General features: G+C 41.1%; 1 protein-coding gene across 3 annotated transcripts in view; it reads right to left on the bottom strand.

Annotated features, from left to right (window-relative positions):
• Nucleotides 1–17,143, bottom strand: part of MCC (MCC regulator of WNT signaling pathway) — a 236,033-nt gene that overhangs the window by 117,844 nt on the left and 101,046 nt on the right. Inside the window, exon 1 of one of the 3 annotated variants that reach the window (XM_058166082.1) lies at nt 9,412–9,715. The exons of the other annotated variants lie outside the window; for them this stretch is intronic. The gene's annotated coding sequence lies outside the window, so the exon portion shown is untranslated. Of the gene's footprint in view, nt 1–9,411; nt 9,716–17,143 lie in introns of those variants that run through there. 3 annotated transcript variants of the gene reach the window in all.

Below are 17,143 nucleotides of genomic sequence, written 5' to 3'. Positions count from 1 at the left end.
TCCAGAAATAGGGCAGGAGATAGGCTCCACTCGGCATCATCTAGTCGATGGCAGCTGAGAGCATCCGCCCAAATATTTGCTGTCCCTGAAATGTGAGCTGCCCAGAGACATAGAAGGTGAAGCTCTGGAGGTAAAGCCGTAAGGATTATTTGTTGAGAAACAGAGACCTCATTAAGAGGGGATGTGAAATCTGATTAGGATGCCCCGTTTTGTCCTGCTGAAGAGGAGTTTGAGAGTGGGGCTTGGTTTGGCCTGGGATTAAGCCTTTAAAAAAGCTCTGTCAAGGGCTTTGTGACATCTTTTCTCCTCCTTGGTGGATTTAGACAGGTTGGGATCAGGTCTTCTGTTACGTTTGGAAGTCTGTGAGGACCCATATGTGCCCTCTACAGGATTATCATGGCAGCTAGAGTGGGAGAAAGCTTGATGTGAAGGATGCCGCCTGGCATCCGCCATCTTAGATATCCTTTGAATAGATACTGCCCAGCGAGTTATTGGTGCAGAAAATGCACTTGATACTTGGCCAATCAATCAAGTGACAGAAGGCAGTTGGGACAACAAGAGCCGAATTAGGCAAAAAACCCAAGGATCTCAGAATATCGCTAGGCCACCCGGCCAATAATACAATGTCAAAATGGCGCCTCAGCTTTTCGTGCCAAAGAAGAAATGGCGCTTATTATGAGCCCTAGGCTGCTGTAGAGGCTGAGCTTCGGGCACTAGAGTGCACGCGTGTTGATCTGTTTTTTCCCCCTTCCGCATCAGCCAGTGACTCATGGGGAATATGCATGGTTAGCCGGTCAATGTGTTGCAGAGAGCAGCAGCTGAAAGCTGAGAAACAGTCCGATCCGAGGTAGCGCGGTGAGATCGAGCGCCCCAGCAAAAGCTGCTCAGCTGTAAAACGCAGCTAAAGGGCTCCACCCGGTGGATAAATGCCGGGGAGCCTGCCGAAGACTCCGATGTCAGGGGAGTCTACTAAGTCAGAAGCTGATGGCCGACAGTCCGATGCCGCTCTGCAGCCCTCAGCGGGGTCGGACTAACAGTCCTTCATGCTGGAACGGCGAGTTTTGGAGATTGTTGAAAACCCAAGGCTAAATTGGGCAAAGAGAACAAAAGACACGTCTGTCCAGCTTGGGACCGAGTCAAAAAACTGGAGCCCAACAGAAAGAGGTGGGGGTTAAAAGATTCTGCAGACTCAGTCCTCCAAGCTTGACAGACGGGTCAAACCCTTGCCTGACTGCCATTTCTCACCGACGTGGAGAAATCCCCTTTCAAAAAAAAAAAAAAAGTCACAAAGCTCAATTTCTGATCCATAAATCTGAAAACAAGGGAATATGCACTTCATGCAAATGCTGGTGCAATTGGATTTCTCTGAAAATACTCCATCACAATTTAATGTTAATTTGAAAGTTAAGTCTAGTTATTAAAACTGTGTCCAAATCCTCAAAAATGCTGCTTATAACCCACAGCTGGTTGAATTTACTGTATAGCTACCACAGATGCTGATTTGGTTAATTCCGATTAGGACAAGCTCTTTCCCAACGATTCACAAATAAAAACAAATGCCAATTAGTCAAAACAGTTTGTTTTAAAGTAATAACTGAGCCTTTATTTGCATCTGAGCTACACAGATCAGCAAAATCAGTTGATAAAGTCTGAAACAGGCACAAAGTTATCACTTTGCAGTATTTTCACCATTTAAATGTCTTCTGGGATTGTTTCTCTATCGAGTTATAACCAAGATAAGTAACTGTATTTGAAGTCTTTTGAATATACTACATTCTATAGTATACTAACAAATCTATATTTTCCTTTTAAGATCTACCATATTAGTGTTCATGGCACAAAAATTCTGGCAGGATCGCACCAGCATTCAGAGTTCTAAGCAGGTATGTATTCTCTCTGACCCCCATCTTCAGCTACCAGATGTAACACATTTAACATTGTGATTGTAGCCTTTCTATAAACATCTCTCTGCTGAAACCAGGTTCAGTAATGTTGACACATCCAACTGCCATATAACTCTCCAGTTTTTCCTGCTACTTTGCTTGGAAAAATGCAGCGGCCCGCATGGTTTTGTGCAGACCTTGGTGTGCACATGTATCTCTTTCCTGCAAGAGCTATACTTGTTGCTGATTTGCTTCCGGGTGCAATTCAAGGTGCTGTTTGTCACTGAGGGACAGTCTCTTGCTGGTCACATCTACCCGACCCACTAGAGTGGGGAGGCAACGTATGATGTTTTTATGTTCATATAGACCACCTTGAGTTGCTGTGTACGAATAGACTGCAATATAAATTTTCTCAATCAATCAATCAATCCCAAATGTCATCTTATCCAAGGGAAGTGAAGAATTCCCATCTCCCTCAAATTTGTTTTCAACTTTTTTTGGGAACTAATAGTTGAGAATTCTGGTGTAGAGGTATTTGTACAGAACGTTATGAAGGAGAGGAAACAATGATTGAAATTAAAAGAGACAGGGACAATTTAGACTGATTTTTATACAAAAGAAAATATGTTTTTTAAGCGGATGAAAAGGGTTACACAAGAAGCCTCCAGGAGAATGGATGGAATTAAATCTAAGCTGCTAAACAATGGAATGAAAGTAAATCATGGTGGAAGTAGATGTTACATTTGTAAAGGAATAAAACTGATATCAAAAAGTAGAACTGAAACAAATGCTACAAATATCAACGTCCAAGAAAAAGTAAATGAAAGGAAAGCAATAAATCACATAAGAATGCTGCAAAATGATAAAGTTGCAGTATAAATGGTGTAATAGGAGAAATGTTAAAATATAAATAAGATTTGTTTATGGAGGGATAAACAATCAGTTAATGTGCTGTGAATCTATGGCCCAGGAATTAAAGAACATTAGTATACGCAGTCCCTGAGTTAAGAATATGTGCTCCTAAGTCTCTCTTTAATTTATATTTGCATGTAAGTTTGGAAATTGTATTTATGAATAGATTACCTATTATTACAAATGGCAGACAATTTTCTCCTTTCTCAAGCTGTTAAACCCTGAAGCCATGCAATGTTTTTATGAACTGCTGAAAACAAGCTCTATATTAAAAACGGATAGCTTCAGCAATTTATGAAAACATTGCATAACTTTAACAGTTTTTCAGCTCAAGGATGGAGAACCTCATCTCTGCCATTTTAGCAATAGGCAGACCATCTGAAAGTATGAGTTGTCTGTAACTCGAATGTTCTTAACCCGGGAAGGGCTATATTGTTTTCCTATGTAAATAGAATTACAGCAAGAGTAAGTACAAAAATGTGAGGTAAACTTTTCATTAAGTACATATGGGAAAATGTTTTCACATAATTCATAGATGCACAGATACTGGCAATTCACAGGCAAATTTCTAAAATGTTTGAAAGAACACAGAAAAGCAAAAATGGGTCTTATATGAAAAGAAAAGGAAAGAAGACAAATAATCTAAAACAAAAACAAAAAAATCAGGCTGATAACATTCTCAACTGAGTCTATCTTCATTTCGTACCCTTTACAACAGGGCTGTCAAACTCCTGGCCCGTAAGCCAGATGCTGGTCATGCCCATGCCCGGTTTAGCGAAGGGCGAAAAAAAGTCCCAATTACATCACGTGATGCTGTGTCGACATGATTTGACACTCCTGCTCTACAACTGTGTAACTTTATCATTCCTACTTTTCCCACTTACTGTTAATAGTTTCATAGAACATGTTAAATCAAAACACCTTATGGCTCTGAATTATTCACTTTATTTAATATAATGCTCTACTTCGTATTGCTGCTGTTGCCTGATTGCTACTTCCAGATGGAGAAATTTCAGAATTCTATGCACAGCTTTCTTAACTTTCCCTAACCAGTAAATCTATTACACTATTATGTGCAGAAAGTGGAAAATTAGAGCACTAAAGGGACAAAATAGATGAGTTAGGATCCTAAAGAATTTTATTAAATGCCTACCTTCAATTTAGCATGAACGTTCCAGCAGTACTGCTAGATTTTAAAGTGGCATGACTGTAGCCTATTGTTTCAAAATATACATTTAGCCATAAAAAGTAAAATAACTAAGCTCTCTTCCTTGATGGATAGTAGCCAAGGACTCATCAAAGTTCCTGTAAAGATCTGGTGTCCTATTTTAGGTCCCTGAAAAACAGGAAACATTTCTTGGCTTTATTCCTCAAAAATGCAGCCGTCTTTTCCAGGTGGTACAGACAGTTCCCTTTTATCATCATAATTAATCTTATTCAAGATTACCAAAAAATTCACAACCAGAGAGGGAATGCAAATATACATCTTTGGTAAAAGGAAACAGTCTAATTATATTATATGCTGTTTTAAATAATTGTAATCTCTTACCATGAAATGTTTTCCCTCAAAGCATGTTAAAAGTAAAACCTGAACAACACAGCTGAAATATAGTCTTTATTTACTCGTATAAGAATGCGGATATCAAATATCAAGCACTTTTATGTGAGGACTCTCTCATTTCCAAAGCAGCTCCAGAACTCTATGATTATATTGTCATTGAGGAGTTTGGTAGTAAACTGATTCACTTCCATCTCAGTTGTGAAGTTACTATGACTACTAGATCTGGGCTGACAACAGTAAACCATTAAAGTTTCACCTATTTCTCTGCTACTGCTGCTGTTTTACAGCCCAAAACTGATAGATCTAGATATAATCCAAGCTAAAAAAAAAAAAAAGAGGGACAACTACATTATTTTGCAACAGTGATGTTTGTAAGTGGTCTGTTTTGGGAAAACTCTTGTTTTACCTGTCCTTGCAGTTTCTGAGGTTCACTCCTTTCACCAGGCCATTAAAAACAATGCTTGTTTGAATTGAAATGAGATTTGCTGATTCCTCCTTCTCTCTTGGAGGAATGAGAAAACTCATTAAGTGGCAGTTGATTGAGTCTCTTCTTTTCTTTTCCTTTTGGGGTAGGGGGAGGGAGGGTAGTTTGATTACTTCAACAAATTGACAAATTTCTTGGTTTTAATATAGCACAAAAATAGACTCAAAAGTAGTAGGCAAGTATTCTGAGATAATGAAGAGATAATTCATATTTTGTTTCACCATCACCACTACCGCCAAGAAAAACTATTTCTCCCAATAATCTTCTTTGAATTGTGACCCAATTGGAGAACATGAATCTGTCTTCCCCTGTAAGGTATAAAGTAAAATTAGACACTACATAATTTCTGACTTGCTGGTGACACACAGCATATTAATAGAATTTTTATTTTTCTTAACTGGATAAAGCAACACTAAATGTTCTCCAAAGGGCTGGCTCTTAATTATCCTCAATATTCTATAAAACTGAAGGCAATGCTCAAAGAGGAAAGAAGGGAGGAACAACAGCAATGTTGGAAGAAGAAGGAAGATGGTAGTCTTTGTTAATCTTTTCCTCTGAAATGAATGATGATGAAATTTAGATAATAGCCAAGCAATAGAAACAGTTTCACTAAGTTTGTTACTTTAATTTTGATTCACTATTCTGTGTTTTCCTTTCTATTTTTCAAATAATTTCGTGTTCCAAATAGCACAACCATTTATTTATTTATTCATTTATAAAAATTATTGGCCGCCCATCTTACCATAAGGTAACTCTGAGTGGCTTACAGTAATAAAATTATATCTCCATGAAAATATAAATAAATTAAACAAATATTAAAATCTAAGGACATGTGGGGAGGTCGAGGGTGGAATGGGGAGAAGGTGGGATCTGCTGTTACTCATCAACCACCTCCACTGTGCTCTTCCTCCATTGGGGCCCCAGGCCAACTTGCAGAGCCAGTTCTTTAGGCCCTTACGAAAGAATAGGAGGGTTGGGGCCAATTTCACATTGGGGGCAAGATGTTCCAAAGGGCAGGAGCAACAGCAGAGAAGGGCCTCCTTTTTATACCTAAAGGCTGGACCTAATTTGTTTACTAATACTTCTGATTAAAATGCTCCTTCTATGCAAGACTTGTTACATAACTATCCTTACGTTTCAAGGAATATTTTTTTCTGCCTTAAGAATGTACTTAAGGAACAAGAACAGTTAAAGATTCCAGAACCAGGCAAATACGTTCAGCTTGAATGGTAGTAGCCTTAATAGGTTTTCAATTTTAACAATTTGCAATTTGTAACAGAGAACAATGTGGATCTTTACGCTAAGTTACAGTTCTCACAGTCTAGAATGTATGCATTTTGTTTAAATGTTATTATCTACTCGCTTCTATTTCAGATTTTTTAAGTACAAAAGCAGGGACAGCTTGGTAGTGAAGCAGATTCAATTTAGTATAGTCAGATTTTATACAAAAACACCTCACTATGTCCTGAAAAGCACATTAAACATTTCATTTCCTCTCGAGTGAAGTTGAAGGGTATTTTTTGTGGGGGTGGGTAAATGATTTAAAGATGTTATTTGCAGGTTCCCATTGTTGAGCAGGAGGAACTCACTCATTGTGTTCTCAGTGCATTCTCAGGATTCTGAGTTCAACAGAGTGAATTATTGGATGGTCTGCTTTAATGTGCTTTGAGGAGACTGGAGAGTAGAAAGGAAGTGCCATGAAAATATTTGGAAAAATTCAATTGTGGATAGGGAGAAGTATAATTGCAGCGTAATTTAGATATAAAGGATCCTTTCATGAAACAAGATTTCTTTATTTGTGTAGTTACCCATTTGTTCATCTAAAATTAACTGATGCAGAAATCTTGGCAGGTCCCTATTTGTAAGTAACGAAGTTTAATATTAAATCCAAACTTTATCTTCAAACACAAACTCAAACTGTGAAAGGCACATAAAAACTTCAGTTTATATTAAGGGACATAATAGAAAGCTACGTTTTTGAAGGACAAGGGCAGTATTAGTGTTCTCACACAATAACACCAAAATTATATCTAGATTCTATATCAATCAAACTTTTAATTGTCTTTTTATTTTCAGAATGAAACTTTAAATTTTAAACTAGAGAATACCAAATTACACTTGATTATCTAATCTCTTGTAAATTCAGTATGGATATAATTCACAGGACTTTCAACCTTTGAGAAGTGAAAATGCATGTGCCAAAAACCCTTTACTTCTTATAACAAGATAATTCTTCATTAACTATAAAGTCTTCAAATATAATATTATGTACCTTCTTTAACACCCAGTTAACTTAGATACAATTCACTTGTAGGAAATAATTCCCTAAAGACTGTCTTTTCATTTTACTGTTTAGTCCAAAGCCATTTATTCCTATTTTGCAACAGCTTTTATGAAAAGTAGTCATGATAATTATTTGATTTTTTTAAGTGGCCATAGATAAGGTTTCCTCTGCATTTTATACCAGAACTATTTTCATTGGACACAGATTTCAGATAAATAGATAAGGTCAAACACTAGTCTCAGTGGTACTGAGTACCATAGGAATCTTCAAATAGAAGGCTGACTCATCCTACTTTCAGATGGAAAGATAATAGGAGATACTGTTGAATGCTAGTAACTTTAAACCAAATTACCTAGAAATGCTGCAGGTGCTTCAATCTCCATGAAGGTTTGACAAAGAGTAGCATGAGTCATTCTCAGGCCTGATCTGAGACTACAAATTTGGGGAAATTTTGCCAAGCAACAAGAGTTTAGCAGTCTCCTTATAATTAGGACCAGCTGCAATAATATAGTACTAAGCTTCTGTTATGTGATAAGAAAAGTTGTTATTTTGACATAGTGATTACCCCACACTTAATTCACTTATACAGAGACAGCACACATATTATGTGTTATGCTATTCTAGTTGAAATCTTAGTTGCTATTACAAGAGAAAAAATATTACAGTTTTAAAAATTAATGGTCATAAATGGCCTTTTAATCTGCAGCAAGAAATAGGTGTATTTGAAGAAAACTTTAGTGTTTTCACAAACTGCTACTGACTCTTTAAAAATAATTCTCCCTCCTATTACCCTTATAGATTTTTATACTTTTTAAAAGAAGTATAGAGGAGGTTCCATATGGTTCCACTTATGTTCTTATAAAGAAGTCAGCTGACATATGAATTGACCTTTATTAGCTCGGTTGGAAATGATACTATGATATAATTCACATATTGTTTTTATAAGACTTATTAATATAAAACACATTGTCAACTTCAGATTTTCGTTTTATTTTTCGTTTTATTTTTAATTTGTTTAATAGAAATACTCACTACAGTTCCATAAATGAAAAATATTTGAAACTTACCTAGGATCTATTAGCCAAATTATTTAACTTGTTATTTTTATCAAATAGAGAGATATTTATATTTTTCATTAATCAAACAGTGCTACAAATCTACACTTTGACAAATACTTTGAGGAAGTACTGAACACATATTGCCCCAAATCTATTAAAATAAAAACAAAAATTTGCGGCAGGAGTCAAACTTTTCCAAGGATTTTATTCATTCCTGCTGGAAGCTTCTTGTATTACAATAATATAAAATTGAATAATTCAATCATTTCAAGTTATGTCAAAAACAATTGTGATAAGATGTTCAGATACAGCTACGTTCTTAAGTATATGCAAGAAATACAATCAGAAGAACAAAAAGTAAAGGTCTCAAATTACCAGTTTTCCTACATATTTAACTCCATACAACGCATAACTTTACATATTCAACACTAGCCGGCCTTCTTCTACATACTTAAACACTGTACCTTTCTATGAGTTGGTTCAACTCCATGACAGTTTTATACACACACACCACACATTTTGTGTGTGTGTGTATGTGTGTATTACCCTTTTTCTGGCAGCTTGTTTTATCACATTTTGAAGTTACCATAAAGAACAATAGAAGCTTTTATTAAAACGTACTATGTGTATGCTTTCGAATATACATACACTTTAATAACAGGTAACAATATGTTTTATTGTATTAATATAATAAATTACTACTACTTTAAATCAACTAAAATACAACTAGAAACAACCTCCCTCAAAATTAGCAAGTGCCTAGAATTACGTAGAAGAGAGTTAAAATAAATCAGATTCACGCTGAAAGATTTTGGGAGGCTGAATTCCAGAAGTACTGTTTGGAAAACAAAGAGTGAAGACACAGAAAATAAAATAAAATGTAATGACCTTAGAAAAATAAGCTTGATGTTTGTTGTTTTTTTAAAAAAAGAGTTGAGAAAAGAAGAGTCACCTAAAATTTGAAGGGAAAAAAAAGCCCAAAGGAACAAAACTCTTAAGATATATTACATGCATTCTGAGGAAAATATATTTTAAGGACACTGAATAATTTCACAGTCCCTATAGTATATTTTTAAAATGCTCACAAATTGCAATGGTTTGGTATGATTCTCAAAAGCTGTCTATATATAAATAACTTTTAAATTAACTGCAAACTGAAGAATATAATAAAAAAAGTTTTTAAAATCAGTATTAGAGGCAAATATCAGAAGTCAACTAAATATACATACCAGTTGAGTTGTAATGAGTCTTCTTCATAAAAGAGCTGAATGAAATGTTAAATATTTTGATTTTTATAAACCTTGTTTTAATTACCAGTAACTATTGTAGTGTCTCTTGATGAAAAAAATGGTAATTATCCATGAGTTGGTAACCTTTTAGCTCCTTAAAAAACAAACATGAAAATGTATTTTCATTCCACTTTGAAGGGTTTATCAACATATTTGTTCTGTGTCGTGAAATGCAATTTTCCACCTAGCTCTTTGCCAGTTTACTTCTTTTCTTAATGTTACACTAGCAAAGTGAAGCCAGATAACGTTCTATTTTCATAGTCTCATTTAGAAAAAATATTCAGAATAAAAATCTGGACTTATCTGGCCACTTCCTTTTAGGAAATTCAACTCTACTCCACCCAACTTCCAACATAACAGAGTACTCTGTGTATATGAGACAAACTGAAAAACAACGCATACACAATAGAGACTGACAGAGCCCAAACAGATGATGCACATATGGCATGGCATTATGTATTATATGTATAGTAACACCGCTGTTTGCCAAGCAAAAATAAAGTATCAAACTTTTTAATGTTTGTGAGCAGAGATGTATGTGCCTAAACTACCTGATCATGCTATATGCATGCAAATCTCTGTGTGTGACTCTTATCAGTTCTAATAATTTTTGAAATAAAAATTTTGTGGTTACAGAACAGATTCACTTAACAACTGGTTTATTAACTTAATAACTGCAATGATTCATTTAACAGCTGTGGCAAGAAAAGTCATAAAACAGGGCAAAACTCACTTAATAAATTTTTCACTTAGCAACATAAATTTTGGGCCCAATTGTTGTCATCAGTCAAGGATTACCTGTACCCTGGATTACCTGTGAAAATAGCTCACTGGTTAGATAGTCGCAATTGACAGAAAGAGAACATTATAATCCAAATGTAGTTGATAAATGAAAATACTCCCAATGACATAGATGGCATAAGTAGAATTTCTTTTGTCATAAAAATCTGAGCGTATATATTAAAAATGATATTAAGTTTTAATGTGTCATACCACCATTCATAAAGTTAACACTATATTAAATGTTAGTTTTATGAATGGTGGTATAACTGATAATTATTCAGTTGCTTAGAACATTTTTAAAAAGCATGTAAAAATTTCTGGGTCAATCAAATTTATGTAGATCAGCAGTCACCAACTGGTGGTCCATCGCCCACTGGTGGTGAGTGAGAAAATTTTGGTGGTTCGCAGAAAAATTATTTATATTTTTTATATTGCACGAAATACCATTTATCTTTAAAAAAAATTCGTATCAGTGGTCCGCAGGATTTAAAATTATGAATTTAGTGGTTCCTAAGGTCCAATAGGTTGGTGACCCCTGATCTAGACCATCAGCTAATTCCCAAAGAACAGCAGCACAGCATTTTAGGGAATAGCAGAACTGTAGTAGAAGGCTTGGAGAGAAGAGGGAAGTGTCAACATCAATCTAGAACAGTAACTTCTGTTAGGGCATAACTGTGCTTCCTAAAGCATTTCATGCTGAGAAATCCAAATCCCAAAATAAGGTATTCAAATGCTATTTTCCATAGAAAGCTTTCTTATAAAATTATTTTTATAGTGACACAATCGGTCAAAACTAAGCTATGCCTCTATGACTCAATCACAGGATCATAGGGAAGGTGGGTTTAGCACAGATTTTCCCATCTATTAGATAATCCATGACATCAGTGACACCATAGTTTCTTTGACTGAACAAAGCAACAAATACTCTACAAAAGAGGTGGCTTTCAGTTTCTTCCACATTATAGAAACAAAGGAAGTGATTATGGAAAAAAGAAAAAAAGAGACACCAAAGACAGTCTGTCTAACAACATTAAAATATGAGTCCCAGATTATTTTTCTCCAAATTTCTCTGCAAAGTTACAAGCATGGACTTTCAAAACCGTCAACACATTAACTGGCTAGCTGGAGAGAGATTTCTTTAGCTCCTACCGCTGTTAAATTATTAAAAAGTCTTAAGTCTTTTGCTGTTCAGGATTCAGTTTTGTTTTTACTTTGATATAGTACATTTAACCTTGAAAATATTGAATCAAAACTTACTAGACTCTGATAGCAAAAATAATTCAGGACAGAATTGAGCATTTAACAGCTTATTTGAAAATATGCCACATGAAATAGTAGCTAAAAGTCAATTTTGGTGTTAGGTTCTTATTCAGTTAATTTTTGCTAGTAATTTATTTCCTCCTGGGGAAAAATATTTATTCCTCTGGATGCTCTACCCCATCCCCTCTTCTTTACGCATGCGCGGGAATGGCGGCGTCCTAGCAGTCATGCAGGCGGTGGGGCGGCGTTTTTTCCCGGCCGCGATGCCTGGATGCGGTTTTTGAGCCATCTGTGCTCACCGCTTTGCAGAACATCTCCCCGGCAGCCGAAGGAGATCTTTTAGGGTCGTTCTAGACCCTCGGCTGCCGGGAACGAGGCTGGTGATATGGGCGAGCGGTGTTGAGCGGCGGACGGCTGCCAGCGGCCATTTTGGTGGGCGTGGAGTGCGGCACCCGCTGGAAAGGCCGGTTTGCATTTTTGCGGCCCGGCGGCCTGGCAGCCGCTCAGGACATTGGCGGCCGCCCAGGACATTGGCGGGCGACGTTTTCGAGCGGTGGACGGCTGCCAGCGGTCATTTTGGTGGGCGCTGAGTGCGGCGCCCGCTGGAAAGACCGGATTGCGTTTTTTGCAGCCCGGCGGCCTGGTAGCCGCTTAGGACATGGGCGGCAGCTCCGGACACAGGCGGGCAACGTTGGCCAGCGACGGTTATCGCATAGCGGCATTGACATCAGCCGCTTAGATACCCCTGGCGGCATTGATACCATCGGCGGCAATTGGCAGATGGTGGATGGCACTGGCCATTTTGGAGGGGCGCGGAGCGGCACTCGTTAAAAATGGACGGATTGGATCGTGGTTTACTGCGGCCGGCCGCACTTGTCATCAGCGGCTGGAAGTTTGCCGCTCTGTCTTCTAGCGGCACTGTTCAGCGGTATGGTCACCTACGTCTCCTTCCATCTGTCGGCGGTTATGGCCGCATTTGTCATCAGTAGCTGGCGGCTAGACTATCTCCCATATCTGTACCAGCGGCACTGATACTAGCGGTGTTGGACACGGATAGCTCATGCAGGTGGAATTTTTGACTTTTAGCTGACTTTTATGTATACCATCATTTAACATCTGCGGCTGAAACTTTTTTTTCCTGCTTCCAATATTTATGGCATCAATTTTGGACGGCCCGGACCGGATCATGGGCGACATCGGTGGGCAAAAATTTTTGCTGCACCCATTAGGGGCGGCATTAAATGGCAGAATCCATCAGCCGAATTCCATCTTGACTATTGCCCCCACCAGCCTATGGCCTTGGTACTGCGAATGTCCTGACTTGTCCGTAGGCCGCGATACCATCAAACGGCTAGGGAATCACCTTTTCCCACTGTTATTTATTTTCTTGCATGAAATATTCGTCGGCTGACCTTCTCCGACTGCGAGGTTCCCCCGCCTCGCAGGAATGGCCCTCTGTGTTATCGAGGGCCTGCCTTAACGAGGGGTCTTGGGACCCGGAGAGGTGGCATGCGAGGAAGAAGAATCTTTGGGGTTTTGTAGATAGGTTTTTTAATAAGGGTTTTTTAAAGGGGGGGAGGGAAGCGACGGGTGGGGGGGGGAACCCGTCGGGGAGGGTAAGTCCAGTCCCGGGAGTTGTCCATGGCGTTTTATCCGGTCCGAAGGAGGGGAGTGAGGGATTCGTTCCAGGCGTAGATGTTGGTTCCATCTGTACGGTAAGTGGGAGGGGCAGATATGGCGGAAGCAAGGGACCGTATCACTTTTCGGGAGCACGGACTCGCTGTTTAAAAGCGATAACGTGCTCCGGTCCCTCAGTTCTTACCCGTTCCCCGGAAGGTCAGGATCCTCAGGGCCCGGGCCTGTGGCTGATGTTGTGCAATGCCCGGTCCGTGGTTAACAAGGCCCCCCTGATTTGTGATCATATTCGGGGGGAGTCCGCGGACTTCATGGGCATTGCGGAGACCTGGTTGGGCGCAGAAGGGGGTCTGCCCCTGGTTGAACTGTGCCCACCAGGTTTCCGAGCATTCCATCAGCCAAGGGCCCAGGGTAGGGGTGGCAGGGTGGCGGTTGTGATGAGAGAGAGTCTTGAGCCGAGAGAGTCCACTGTGCCTCAGATAGCCGGTTGTGAATCCCTTCTTGTGAAGTGGGGCCATAAGAATCAGATGGGTCTGTTGATCGCGTACCTGGCTCCTTGCTACGTGACTACAGCCCTGCCTGAGCTGCTTGAGGTGCTTGCCGGGGTGGCGATTGAGATCCCCAGACTTTGGTCATGGGGGACTTCAATCTGCCATCGGCCGGCTTGTCATCGACGGTGGTTCAGGAGTTCCAGGCTTCCATGACGGCCTTGGACCTGATCCAAGTAACTGATGGGCCTACACACACGGGGGGGTCCACACTGGACTTGATTTGTATCTCTGGACAGTGGTTTAATGATCTGGTATTAGGGGATTTAGTGACGACACCGGTGTCATGGACAGATCATTTTCTCCTCCGCCTAGACTTTCAGACCGCCGCTCACCACCGCAGGGAGACGGAACCAATGCGTTGGTTCCGTCCCAGGAGCCTGATGGACCCCGAGAGGTTCCTGACGGAGCTTGGGCCGTTTCCTGATGATCTTGCCCACGGCACGACTGAAGAACTAGTTGCGGCCTGGGAACGGGCCGCGGCTGGGGCTTTGGACTGTGTCATGCCTTTGCGGCCTCTGACCCGGCGTAGATCTCAATTGGCTCCTTGGTTCTCTGAGGAGCTGAAAGAGATGAAACGCCGGAGAAGACACCTAGAGAGTACCTGGAGGTCCAGCCGTTCCGAGGCTGATCGGACACTAGTTAGGTCTTTTTCGAAGGCCTACCTAGTGGCAATGAGGGTTGCGAAGCGTTCCTATGTTTCCACCCTCATTGCGTCGGCAGATAACCGCCCGGCTGCCCTGTTTCGGGTGACCCATTCCCTTTTACACCAGGGGGGACGGGATGGCCCCTTGCAGGGACGTGCTGAGGAGTTTAGTGGTTATCTATACGATAAAATCGCTCAGCTTCGGGATAGTTTGGACCAAGATTGTGATGATCCGGATGGGATGACTGAGACACGTCTTGTTGATGTTGTTTGGGATGAGTTTGATTCTGTGGCTCCCGAGGACGTGGACAGGCTGCTGGGGAGGTTACATGCCACTACATGTTTACTGGACCCGTGTCCCTCCTGGCTGATGCTGGCCACTCAGGAGGTGACACGAGGCTGGCTCCGGGGAATTATAAATGCTTCTTTGTTGGAAGGGGTTTTCCCCGCTGCCTTGAAAGAGGCGGTGGTGAGACCCCTCCTCAAGAAGCCTTCCCTGGACCCAGCTATTTTGGGTAACTACCGTCCAGTCTCCAACCTTCGCTTTGTGGCGAAGGTTGTAGAGAGTGTGGTGGCATGGCAGCTTCCCCAGTACCTGGATGAAGCCGTCTATCTGGACCCATTACAGTCCGGCTTCCGGTCCGGGTACAGCACGGAGACAGCTTTGGTCGCGTTGGTGGATGACCTCTGGAGGGCCAGGGATAGGGGTTGTTCCTCTGCCCTGGTCCTGCTGGATCTTTCATCGGCTTTTGATACCATCGACCATGGTATCCTGCTGCGCTGGCTGGAGAGATTGGGAGTGGGAGGCACCGTTTATCGGTGGTTCTCCTCCTATCTCTCTGACCGGACGCAGACTGTGTTGACAGGGGGGCAGAGATCGACCGCGAGGCGCCTTACTTGTGGGGTGCCTCAGGGGTCGATTCTCTCGCCTCTCCTGTTCAACATCTACATGAAGCCGCCAGCGAGGTCATCAGTGGCTTCGGAGTGAGTTATCAGCTGTACGCTGATGACACTCAGCTGTACTTTTCCACCCCGGGCCACCCCAACGAAGCTGTTGAACTGCTGTCTCGTTGCCTGGAGGCCGTACAGGTCTGGATGGGGAGAAACAGACTCAGACTCAATCCATCCAAGACGGAGTGGCTGTGGATGCCGGCACCCCGGTACAGTCAGCTGCAACTGCAGCTGTCTGTTGGGGGCGAGTCACTGGCCCCAACAGAGAGGGTACGCAACTTGGGTGTTCTCCTGGATGGACGGCTGTCGTTTGAAGATCATTTGGCGGCCGTCTCCAGGAGAGCTTTTTACCAGGTTCGCCTGGTCCGACAGTTGCGTCCCTTTCTGGACCGGGATGCCTTATGCACGGTCACTCATGCTCTCGTCACTTCCCGCCTGGATTATTGCAATGCTCTCTACATGGGGCTACCCCTGAAGTGCACTCGGAGACTCCAGTTAGTCCAAAATGCAGCTGCGCGGGTGATCGAGGGAGCTCCTCGTTGCTCCCGGGTAACACCGCTCCTGCGCAGTTTGCACTGGCTACCTGTGGTCTTTCGGGTGCGCTTCAAGGTTTTGGTTACCACTTTTAAAGCGCTCCATGGCTTAGGGCCCGGGTACTTACGGGACCGCCTGCTGTTACCTTATGCCTCCCATCGACCCGTACGCTCTCACAGAGAGGGTCTCCTCAGGTGCCGCCCGCCAAGCAATGCCGGCTGGCGGCCCCCAGGGGGAGGGCCTTCTCTGTTGGAGCACCTACGCTCTGGAACGACCTTCCCCCCAGTTTGCGCCAAATATCTGACCTTCGGGCCTTTCGCCGGGAATTAAAAACTCATTTATTTATTCAAGCGGGATTGGACTGATTTCTTAAATTCTAAATTTTAAAGTTTTAATTCTTTGTAATTTTATATGGGGTATTTTAGGTTAGGTCAATTTGACGGTTTTAATTCGGCCATTGTGGAATAGGTATTTTAAATTGATATTTTAACTTTGTATACTTGCTGTTTTTATCTTTGGCTGTACACCGCCCTGAGTCCTTCGGGAGAAGGGCGGTATAAAAATTTAAATAAAATAAATAAATAAAATAAAATTCCTAATATCATATAGTCCTAAAAGAAGTAAGCAAGAAATTAATCATAATTTTAAAAAGACTCCTTGATTTGATGTATCTAAATCTCATTCTTTGTGAATACGGTTGAATATATATTCCAAAGCCTATTCCTTTCACTGCCTACATAGCATCACCTCTACACACACAGAAGTTCATTCATACCAGTAGAGCTCAAAGCTGTACTTGGTACTGATAGAGGGAAGATTTAATAATACCTCTTACACAGAACACTACTGTATTTGCTGAGAAGCTGCTGTTGGGTCAGCAACGTTTTATTTTAAATATTGTCCCATTTATTGTTGTTTGATGTGCAATGTTCATACCTCTTTTTCTCAGCTGATATAATTCACTTTCTCACTTGATGGCATTTGAACAAAGAACTTCAGGAACTTCTATAGAATTACTGTTGTCCTTAAGAATTTCTGGACACAATCCTTAATCAGGTAAGGACTGTATTGTTATTTCTGATACCGTGTTTCCCTGAAAATAAGACACGGTCTTATTTTCATTTGACACCCCCCCCAAATAAGGGCTTGGCCTTATTATTTGGGTGTGTGTGTGTGTGTGTGTCTTATTATTATTATTTTGGGGGTGCAGGAGGCAGCGAGCTTGGGACTGGATGCCCCGTCACCTCCCCTACCTGTTCTTTAGGGCAGCCAAGCGGCCCAACACATCCCACCCCACCTCAATGGCAACAGCTGC

The sequence above is a fragment of the Ahaetulla prasina genome, chromosome 2 (genome assembly GCF_028640845.1).
Source record: "Ahaetulla prasina isolate Xishuangbanna chromosome 2, ASM2864084v1, whole genome shotgun sequence".
NCBI lineage: Eukaryota > Metazoa > Chordata > Lepidosauria > Squamata > Colubridae > Ahaetulla > Ahaetulla prasina.
This window is presented reverse-complemented; position numbering and strand designations above follow the sequence as displayed.